Below are 10,539 nucleotides of genomic sequence, written 5' to 3'. Positions count from 1 at the left end.
GTTATTTCTTACATTAGCTTTTAATTATGAATAAGGGAAAAGTCAATTTTAGGTAAATATGGCAAGATAAGTTGAGCAGTGGTTTGTCTAAAAAGTTGAGTATCATTAGTTTTCAATCATCTCTCCATAAATGGTAACTCCAGTGAAATCCAAAGATTCTGAAGTGTTAAAGAAGAGTCATCCATTATAAAAAGAGCAATGTTTCATTCCTCAAATTTTTTTTCCTCTTATCCACTAGACCCTACTAAAATAATTATCCAGGTTACAAATCATTCCAACAGGAAGCAAAGGCTCAGAAAATCAAACACATTCAACTGGCTAGAAATCATAAAATAAACAGGATGTCCAAGCCAAAATTTTGAAATATAACAGTCATTTGTATTTTATTCAGATCAGAAAATATTAATTTGTAGCAAGTAAATAGAGTCCATAGTAGGCAGATGTAAAAATTCACCTCTTTCATGGTAGGTCAAAATGATAATGGAAATACAGAATGTCTGTACTTGGCTGAAACACAACAGTAGGAAAGAATACCCTGTACATGATTCTTCATTCCCCTTGTTTCATCTTTTTCCTCTCTCCATGAGTCTTGATTCTCTTAAGATGGGAAAGAAAAAGGAAAAAATGGGAGGTAGAGTGGCTGGAATTTTGGGCCAAGAAAAAAAAAAGCTTTGGGAGGATAGGAAAATGCCACTCAAGCAAGATCCCACCTCAAAGCAATGGCCCCTCAGGCTGCCATTTTGTGAGACATTTTTTTTCAAAGTGTATTAAGTATGTGTTTGTTGAGGTATCCTTGGAATAAAAGTCATGCTTAAGAGGGACTTCTGTGCACCCCAAATCAATTTGAGTTCAGCTCCATCCTGATGCTTATGCTGGGAAGCCAGGTACACACACACAGTACTGTGGTCCTCAGGTGCAGACCACCTCAATGATATGAGACCTAAAATGCATATTCCCAGGCCTCCTGGGGCAGGGCCCAGAAATTTGTATTCTAGCAGTACTCCAGCTGATCCTGAAATGAGCAGTTTGGGAACTACTAGTAGGAAATTCATAACATCACTCAAGATAATTCTTAACCTAACTTGCTCAGAAAATAGCTGCCACAAATTATTTACAAAGGCAAAGAGCATAGTACTTCCCTTTGCGTTCTTGTTCACTCCCTCCAGTGGTACCCTCTTCTAGAACTGAGTCGTTGCAATTTGTGACTCCCCAGGGCCTGACATAGTCCTTGGCACAAAATAAACATCTGATAGATATGTGTAATGGGATTCATGTTTTCTTCTAATCTTGCCAATCTTTGGCTCTCGTTTTCTTTCATTTTCCTTCTCATTCTTATTTTGCTTCATTTCCTTCTCACACCATTACCCTACACTACCCTATTCTTCAACAGCCTAGCCCACTGTTATGACATCTGGAGATAAAGGGAACTGAGGGATACTCTTTCAGTTCAGAGCCAGAAATTGACAGGCAGGACGTTGATTGCTCTATTTATTATGATCTGCCCAATACCATTAATTTTTCAGTCTGGTTTTGCTAAGGAATAAAATCCCGAGCCCCTATGCTGACCTGAATCAATGAATTCGCTGGTACACTGATCACTTGAATCAGAATCACCTGGCATCCTGCTTAAAGAGACAAAGCCCTGAACTCACCTCAGACCTGTCCAGTCAGAACCCTTTGGGGGAGGAGCGGCATGGGCATTTTCCTTTTTCATGGGCTCTCCAAGTGATTCTCAATGCACAACACAGTTTGAAAACTACCATGCTAGAACAGCTGGGCCAATTTCTAACTTCCTTGAGCTAAGGTTTTTCTCCACCTTTTCCTCAAAAAGACCTTTATTCATTCACTCAATATCCATTAAGGGCCTGGTTCAGACTTCTGGATTCAACAAGAAAATTAGCCTGAGTTTAAGTATGCCAAGTATCTTTTCCCTCTTATAAGAAAGTAAATTTAATCAAGAAAACAATATCTTCTGCAGACCAGGGAATTTGAAGTGATTTATTAATTATACCCTTAGAATAATTTCTAATTGCAAAAGCAATGTTAATGTTTCATTTGAATCCATCATTATAAATATCAATGGCTCCCTAGGGAATAAAGGTTATAAAATTAGCATAGTCATAAACAATGAACACTTTATCTGAATCAATCATGATATAGATGCCATTTGGAAGCATAATGTCCCTTATACCTAAGAGCATGACTCTTTCCATGGATGTTATACCTTTGTGGCTGCACAGGAACCTGCTCTCAAAAGGAACCCAGCACTTGCTTTAATGCTCTGCTATTGCCTTCTTGAAATTTCTAATAATCCAACCTTCAAGCCTGAGTTTTTTTAGTTTAGTGTGATGAGAAAATGAAGCGTGTGTGTGGGCAGAGGATGTATAATACACCGGGAGGCAGACAGGACCTGCACAAGTATAGGTCCATTCACGGCTGGAAGTGAGCAGCCTGGGGCATTTGGCTTGGCCAATCACCGTGCATACGTGTGGCAGTCCTGGCCACCTCCTCAGCGCCTCTAGGAGCAGCCACAGCAAGACCAGGACAGAGATCGGCATTGGCATTGACAGTAAGAACAGTAATAGTGACAGCAGCAGCCACAGCCCTGGAGGAGAGGAGGGGCCTCCCGTGGGAAAGGACCCTCCGTGGGAGACCAGCTGGCCTGACCATTCCAGGAGCTCCTCCCTGCAGCATCTGCAGAGATATTCACTCTGCCCCAAGCATGGGGACAGGAACGTCCAGTACGCCAGTAATAAATTTTGTCAATAAGTTATTACAGAGTACAAGTGTACACATGGACATTGCACTAAGACATATCAGGGAGCTATTAGAATTTTTCAGAGGTTTTGAAAATGGCTACAACGTTGCAAAGCAAATATTCACAGGCCTAGGAATAGAAAAAAAATATTAAAGATCATCACATCTGATGAGAAAAACAATTATTACTATTCTATTCTGAGAGAAAAACACTTAGATTGCATTTGTCAGTTTGTGTTGTTACATGTTCATCCCTATTAACCCTTTACATTTTAAATTTTTTTTGTTTTTTAAGGTTTCTTTCTCTTTTTTCTTTCTTTCTTTCTTTTTCTTTTTTTTTTTTTTTTTTTTTTTTTTTTTTGGAGAAAGAGAGTGAGAGCAGGGGAGGGGCAGAGTGGGAAGGGGAGAGAGAGAGAATCCCAAGCAGACTCTCCACTGTCAGCTCAGAGCCTGATGTGGGGCTTGAACTCACAAACCATGAGATCATGACCTGAGCTGAAATCAAGAGTCAGAGGCTTAACCGACTGAGCCACCCAGGTCCCACCTTTACATTTTATTAGTAACAAAATATTTTAAAGGATAACTTTACAATTTACTTTTCCTAACTGCACTTTTTAAAATTCACTTTCTGGACAACAGGCCCTGCATGTTCATTTTGCATCATGTTCTACAAACATGTAGGAGTCCCTGCCTGAGGGGAAAGGGACTTTGAAGCCATTTTACAACTGGGGGAACTAAAATCCACGAGTGGTAAATGGCATGGCAGTCCTCAAAGCTAGTATAAGAGAGCCAGTTGCTAGACTTAAAATTTCAGAAGGTAGAGCCTTGAGCCCATCAAGAACATACCTAGAACACCTCCAATTATGAGAAGGGGAGACTCCGCTATGCTCCTTGGGACTAGTTTGCCTGGTTAAGTAGGACCACAGTGAAACAGAGGAGCAGCCCAGGTAGGCAGTCACCAGCCAGAGCATAGAGAACTAAAGAAAAGACTGCTTTGTATGCCTGACAACCAACAGCGAGGCAAGTTGAAGGACGTAGCAGAAGCTACTAGATGTTCTCTTCAGTGAGAATGCCCTTCTTGGTGACTCCCTGGATGCACCATCCAAAATCCCTATGCGTTTTATAAGCCAGACTTGTTTTGTATACCAGCACTTAAGCCAACTGTAAGGGGCACACGAATGGCCAGCAATCTTGTCACAACGCAGCTTCTGATTCCAGAGGGCTGGAGGGGACTCCAGGAGTTTGCATTTTTAAGGCACTGCCAGGGGCTGCTTCTGCTGCCGCTGATCCAGCCACCGTGCTCTGAGAAAGGTTATAGAGACCGCTGCGCTGTAGAGCAGTACAGAGGTGATAGTGTGCAGGCACGCCCTCTAGTACCTGCCAGTTGTGAAAATACTGACACTCAATAATAGTTCCTCCTTATCCACGGCTTCGCCTTCCATGATTTCAGTTACCTGCTGCAGCCTGAAGCAGACAGAAGGTCCATAGCAGCCTAAAACTCACGACGCCTGTGTCAATCGCCTCACTTCATCTCATCGCATGGGCATCTTACCATCTCACATCGTGTCCAGAAGAAGGGTGAGCATAATAAAAATAAGATATTTTTTTTTAAACTGTTTTATTTTTTTTTAATGTTTTATTTATTTCTAGGAGAGAGAGACAGTGTGAGCAGGGGAGGGTCAGAGAGAGAGGGAGTCACAGACTGAGGCAGGCTCCAGGCTCTGAGCTGGCAGTCAGCACAGAGCCCGATGCGGGGCTCAAACCCACGAACCGTGAGATCATGACCTAAGCGAAAGTCGGACGCTTAACCAACTAAGCCACCCAGGCGCCCCAAAAATAAGATATTTTGAGAGAGAGGAAGACACCACAGCCATGTAACTTTTATTCCAGTATGCTGTTATAAATGTTCTATTTTATTATTCATTGTTGTTAATTTCTTACTGTGTCTAACTCATAAATTAAACTTTATCATAGTCATGTGTATACAGGAAAAAAATAGCATACATGGGTTCAGTACTACCTGTCATTTCAGGCATCCACTGGGTGTCTTGGAATGTATCCCTCATGGATAAGGGGGGACCATGCACTTTATACAAACTAATCAACAGCTATCGAACGAATGCCCATTCTCTCAGTAACAGCTGCTTTCCAGACCTCCCCAGAACCCAGCAGCAATTGGCTGATGCCACTGGGGGCCTCTCGAGCAGCTTTAGAACTGCAGCCAGCCTTCATTCTGATGGGTCAGTGATAGGTTGACCAGTTGTCCAATGTTTTGAATGTCACTCTGGAAAAAGTATCCCAGCAGATACACATTGAACGACACTGTGGAAAGGTTTCAAGCTTGCTACAGTTTAAAACCCTGTTTATCTTGACCTCCTCTTTCCCCAAACCTACTCAATTACTGATCCTTTTTTAGCTATTGATCTAGTTCACCCCACTCATTTTGCTAATGAGAAAGCCAGGAATCGAAAGGTTGAGGTGATTTGCCCAGGCAGATAGCTAGAGAGAAGCCAACACAGGATCAGAGAAATCCAGTCTCACTCTCATAATGTCATGCCCAGTTGAGTTTTCCTAAAATGAAAGATTGTTTAGTTTGACTGTATCATAGATAGGAGGATGACAAGATACAAAGTTTCTATTATGAATCAATTGAACTGAGTCAGTGTGACTTTAAAGAGCTATCACTATTTCTTTAATTTCAAACTCACAGCTTTGAAATGTATTTTTATCAGGGCTATGGAGGCATTTTATGAAAACTCGACTGTAAGTAAAATCTTTAGTCATACCATCCAAAACCCTCACTGCAGATGCAGAATTGAGCTCACATGACCTGCTTACCATCACAAGGCTGTTTGGTGACAAATCCAAGGCCAGAAACACAGACCTCTTTACCCTCAGTGCGGTGCACATTCTTCTCAACCACAACTGCTCTCACTTGTATTTTTCAAAGGAAGTGTCTGCGTGAATGACCAGTTGAACACAACCCAAGCTGCTGTGGAACCAGATCCCTGACTACAAGTTTACTTTTCCCCAGAACAAGGTGGGAACGACCACATCTGAGAAGCAAGAGGGAGCCCTGCAATGGCTTGAGGAAACTGCCCTCTGCTGGGGTACAGGGGCTCCTCCTTAACGTGTGCCTCTAATGGGGAAACTGAACCACCATCAAATTCTCTAAGGTTCTGTGAGGTAGAAAGAGAGCATGCATAGATATTGGTAGATTGAAGCAAACTGTTTTGCCATGTGCCTTCATAGGAAATTCTTTTCCAGCTGCAGTCATATTCGCTTTTACAAGGGCATGTGCAATCGTAACCTTCTCAGTATCCGGCTTCTCCAGCATAACCCTAGGGCATATCTGTTACTGGGCTAGATGCTCTCTAGTGAGAAATCTGGGAGCTGCATCCCCGGCCTCTCATCCACTCCAAACCAGGAGGATACGGTGGTTACCTCTGTGTGCTAGCAGATAGGGTTACGGAAGCAATTAGAGAGGTGCCTGTGATTCAGTTTAAGGCCAACGTAATTGCTACCACCTCATCACTAAAGGGCTTTACAGAGGAAATAAGCACCATCAGGATGCAAGGCTGATTTTCCTGTCCAATCCTAAAAAGGAACTGCCTTCAATAAATCATCTTCCTAATGGAAATGACAGAATTATTCTCCCAGGAGGGCCAAACCCAGAGGACTACACAAACCACACGTCCCCCTCAAGGGCAGTAGGAAGGAAACACAGAGCCATGGCCGCCTGGGAGGATCTAAGACTTCCTAGGGACGGGTTCCATCTCTCTCCTTCTGACGTCACTCTTAATGCCTTCCACAGTCATTGTTCTTACATAAAGAGAGAATCCCTCCCAGTAAGCATGCTATATGTTTATTGTTTATTTAAAAAAAAAAAACTACCTCTACTGTTAATCACAAAGGAAAAAAATTACCATATATCTTAAGTTAAAAAGAAAGTTGTAAAATCAAAGTAGGATATCTTTTATTAATAATATCCACAAAATTAAATGCATTGGGAAAAAAACAAACGGTAACAGTGGTAGCTTTTGGAGAAGATTGTCTATGATTAGCTTCCCTTCTGTGTGCTTTTCATAATTGTTAAATTATTTGTGCTTTAAAATTTGATTATAAGGTACTTGTTATTGAAATGCATTTATTCTTAATATGTAGCCTAAAATAGGGGTTGGAATTCATACTAGTATCATTAGCTACTTGTTGAAGTAGAGTAGAAATACATGAATAATATAATGGGATTTTAAAACCAGAATAATTCACATTTGTATTCTTTAACTGCATTACTTTTATCAAGAGTTTGTAATGAGCTTTGTATATGGCACTTGGCAAAGAAACTTGAGTTCATTCTTTTTGAAATGAATTTGTTAGAACTCAAAGCGTCTTTTCCAATCAAAACGTTAGGAAATGCCACTCCCAAACGGACAGAGCAGCCAGGCTTTTGATTTCTGAGAAATTCTTGCCCAGGTCACTAGGGAATGAAAGGTCAGTTTTGAGGAAGTTTCTGGAACAAGAAGAATCTCAATGAAATTGGCTGGAATTTTTTGAGTGGTAAAAAATATCCCTTGAATAAAGAAAGGTATATGGGAGTTAAGGTCATAGCTTTATCAAATTCAACCTAGGCATTTAGTCAGATCCTTTGAAACTTTTTCCCATGATTAAAATTCTTATTTGTTGCATTTTTGGCATGAAGTGATTTGGGACACTGGCCCAAAAATCATAGGTTTTTTCTTTTTTTTTTGGTTGTTGTTGTTACAACATATTATTAAATTAGGGGAACTAGTTTTTTTGTTTATTTTTATACCATCCACTGTGAATGGCCCACTTCAGGGTAAAAAAAAATCGCAATTTGTTATAAGGTATGTTCTTTTTGCATTCTTAACATTTTTCTCTCAAAGTTTGCCATGATAAATTTTATAGAGCACTTGAAGAGAACAGTTCACCAGACCTGGTCCAAGGAATCCTAGGGCTTTCCAAGACTTTTTAGTGAGTCTGCAATTTCCTACCTATTCCATCTAAAGATCTGTGTGAAGCCAAAGTTTCTTTATGTTTCAATCAAAAACATTAAAATGGATGAAAGAAGCAGAAAAGAGAATTTATGTTCTATGAAGCCAGACATTAAAAAGATTGCAAAAAAAGTTTCTTTTTTAAAAAACCTTTTGTTTTGAAAAATACAGTATTCACAGAAACATGTCATTAATATAAAACAATTATGTTTTACTCTGTTTATTGTTACTGTTATTTGTAATAAAGTAATAAATATTTTCAATTTCTCAATTTTACTTTTTAATAAAGTAAATATTAATAATTACAACCAACCCACACCAAAGCTTTTGGAAAGCTTTTAGGAATATAAAGGAATCCTGAGACCAAAAAGTTTGAGAACTGCTAAACTAGAGAGGCTGAGGGACTGCAGGGAAGAAAGCCATGCTACCCCAGCTGATATGGTCCTAGATCGGCCACCCCGTGCTGGCCCACCATTTGACCACAGATGCATAAATAAATCCAGCCAAGAGCAGACATGTCTGGTATCGGTGAAAAGAATCATCTAGCCAAACTATAAACTTCTGAGGAATAATAAATAATCTTTATTTTAAGCCACTAAGGTTTGAGGTAGTTTGCTGTTCAGCATTTTGGCAATACATAACTGATTTGCTCTTGCCCTAATTTCCTCAGAGAATTTGCCATATATTTACAATGAGTCCCATACATTTATGCTTCATTGTACATTGTCTTACATTGTGAACTGATGTTTCTAAACTACTTGAAGGGATATGGGGTATTTTAGCTTTCCTTTTTTGGCTCAATAAACAATTAATTAACTTATGAACCAATTTGGAACCTGAAATTTCTAGACAAAGAAGTTTTCTTTCAAAATTGCCTATTCCTTACCTACCACTCTTCCCCCCCCAATCTTAAAAGAAAGATAACTCCTCTTTTTAGAAATCAGTCTATCTTTCCTGTGTTTCTTTCTCTAATGCTCAACTTCAGTGAACCCCACATTCAATGAGCATGGAGTTACACCATGTAACTACAGCTTGATCTTCCAGAAGAAAGCATTTTCAACTTAATGGCTTTCACATTCCTATCACTGAAATTCTAGAACTCTATAATCTGCTTTCTCCATCACTTTTGTTATTACTATTATTTGGGAAACTGTTCAAAAGAAAAGTGAGTCACTTTGCCTGAAAAGAGATTGGATCCTGCTTCGTGGTAGCTTCACAATGCTGCTTCTCTGGGACACTCCCTAAATGACTAGTCATCTTTGCAACACATTCCCTGAAACCTCATGCTATGAACAGCCCAAGACAAAGATGTGAAGCTTTCTTCCAGACCCTCATATTTCCTTTTCTGTCTCCCTTTCTCTTTTCTGGTCACCTCTCTCTTCAACCTCCTAACAACTCAAGGCTTTAATGCTTTTTCTGAATAACAAAAGTCTCACAATGTGAGAACTGTTCTCCCCTCAAAATGCTCCTTACTCCAGAAGTTACTTGCTTTTTTCCCCTGCTAAGTTCTTACCAAAGTCACCATCCTTACCAAAGTGCCCTTTATCTTACCTTGATGTTTGGGGAAATAATTCTACTAAAAAATTAATGTGAAAGAATGTTCACTTACTAAATGAACTTGAACATGTATAGAGGGGACACCTGTTAATAAAATTATACCAATGGCAATGATACTAATCATGGCAGAGTCTGATATCTGTTTGCCAAAATATCATGCTCTGTTCTCCTTCTTGGGTATACTGACTCTTCTACATCCAGGGTTATTCGGAAACTGCATATTGAAGAACTTACATTTGTTAGATTTCCTGAATGACTGTGTGGAGGAAGCTCTTTGCTAACCTGTTAAGTGCTAAATGCATCACACAGAAACGTTGCTTCTGTTTAAATTATAAAAATATTGGGGCTTATTTGTTATGTCAGCTATAGTTTCCCAAAGTTACATACCATCCTTTATTCATAACGTGATCCATTCTTTTCATGGCACATTTTATCCAATCATTCACAACAGGCTACAAAAATTTTCCTGTAAGATACAGTGTCTGCTAGATAGTAAATTTCAGGCATTGTGAGCTAGAAGAGCTCTGTTTTGACCATTCAATTATGTAATTGTATCATGAAAAAAGCCACAGAAAATATGTAAAACAAATGGGCATGGCTGTATTTCATTAAAACTTTATTTACAAAGTTTTATTGTAAACTTTGTAAAGTTTATGCATATGGCCCATGGATATAGTTTACCAATCCCTTTAACAGATGATAGGTAATCAAAAATCAAGCAACAATTCCTTCACTAAAGAAACTAGAAATATATCTTCCCAGTATTTGGCTGGAGTCATACCTGTAGTTGCAATCAACAGGGTGCTTGATTAGGACTGGAATTTCTACAATGGTTTCACTCTCATATGTGGTGTCTCATCCATTGTGACTGAAACATCGGAGGGCTCACTGAGCCCAAGCTGGATCCAAAGAGGTAAGCAATGGAAGCTGCTGGCTTTAAGACCTTGAGACACGTAAACTGCAAAATGGTGTGCTAAGGGCATTAAGAGACATTTTTGTCAGGTAGAGTATAGAGAACAAAGAGGGTGAAGAGTGAAAAAGCACGGTGGGGGCTTCACACTGGAAATGACATTTCAGCTTTGCCATGAGTGTAGCCAAAGACTAAAGCACAGGGTGATAATATCTTTATTTTGGAACAATCATCAGTACAGATAAGGAGAGACTGGAAATTAATAAGAAGGAAAAGTAACTGATGAACAGTTTGAAGACTTTT

Source organism: Crocuta crocuta, unplaced genomic scaffold (genome assembly GCF_008692635.1).
Source record: "Crocuta crocuta isolate KB4526 unplaced genomic scaffold, BGI_CrCroc_1.0 scaffold369, whole genome shotgun sequence".
NCBI classification, from domain to species: Eukaryota; Metazoa; Chordata; class Mammalia; order Carnivora; family Hyaenidae; genus Crocuta; species Crocuta crocuta.
This window is presented reverse-complemented; position numbering follows the sequence as displayed.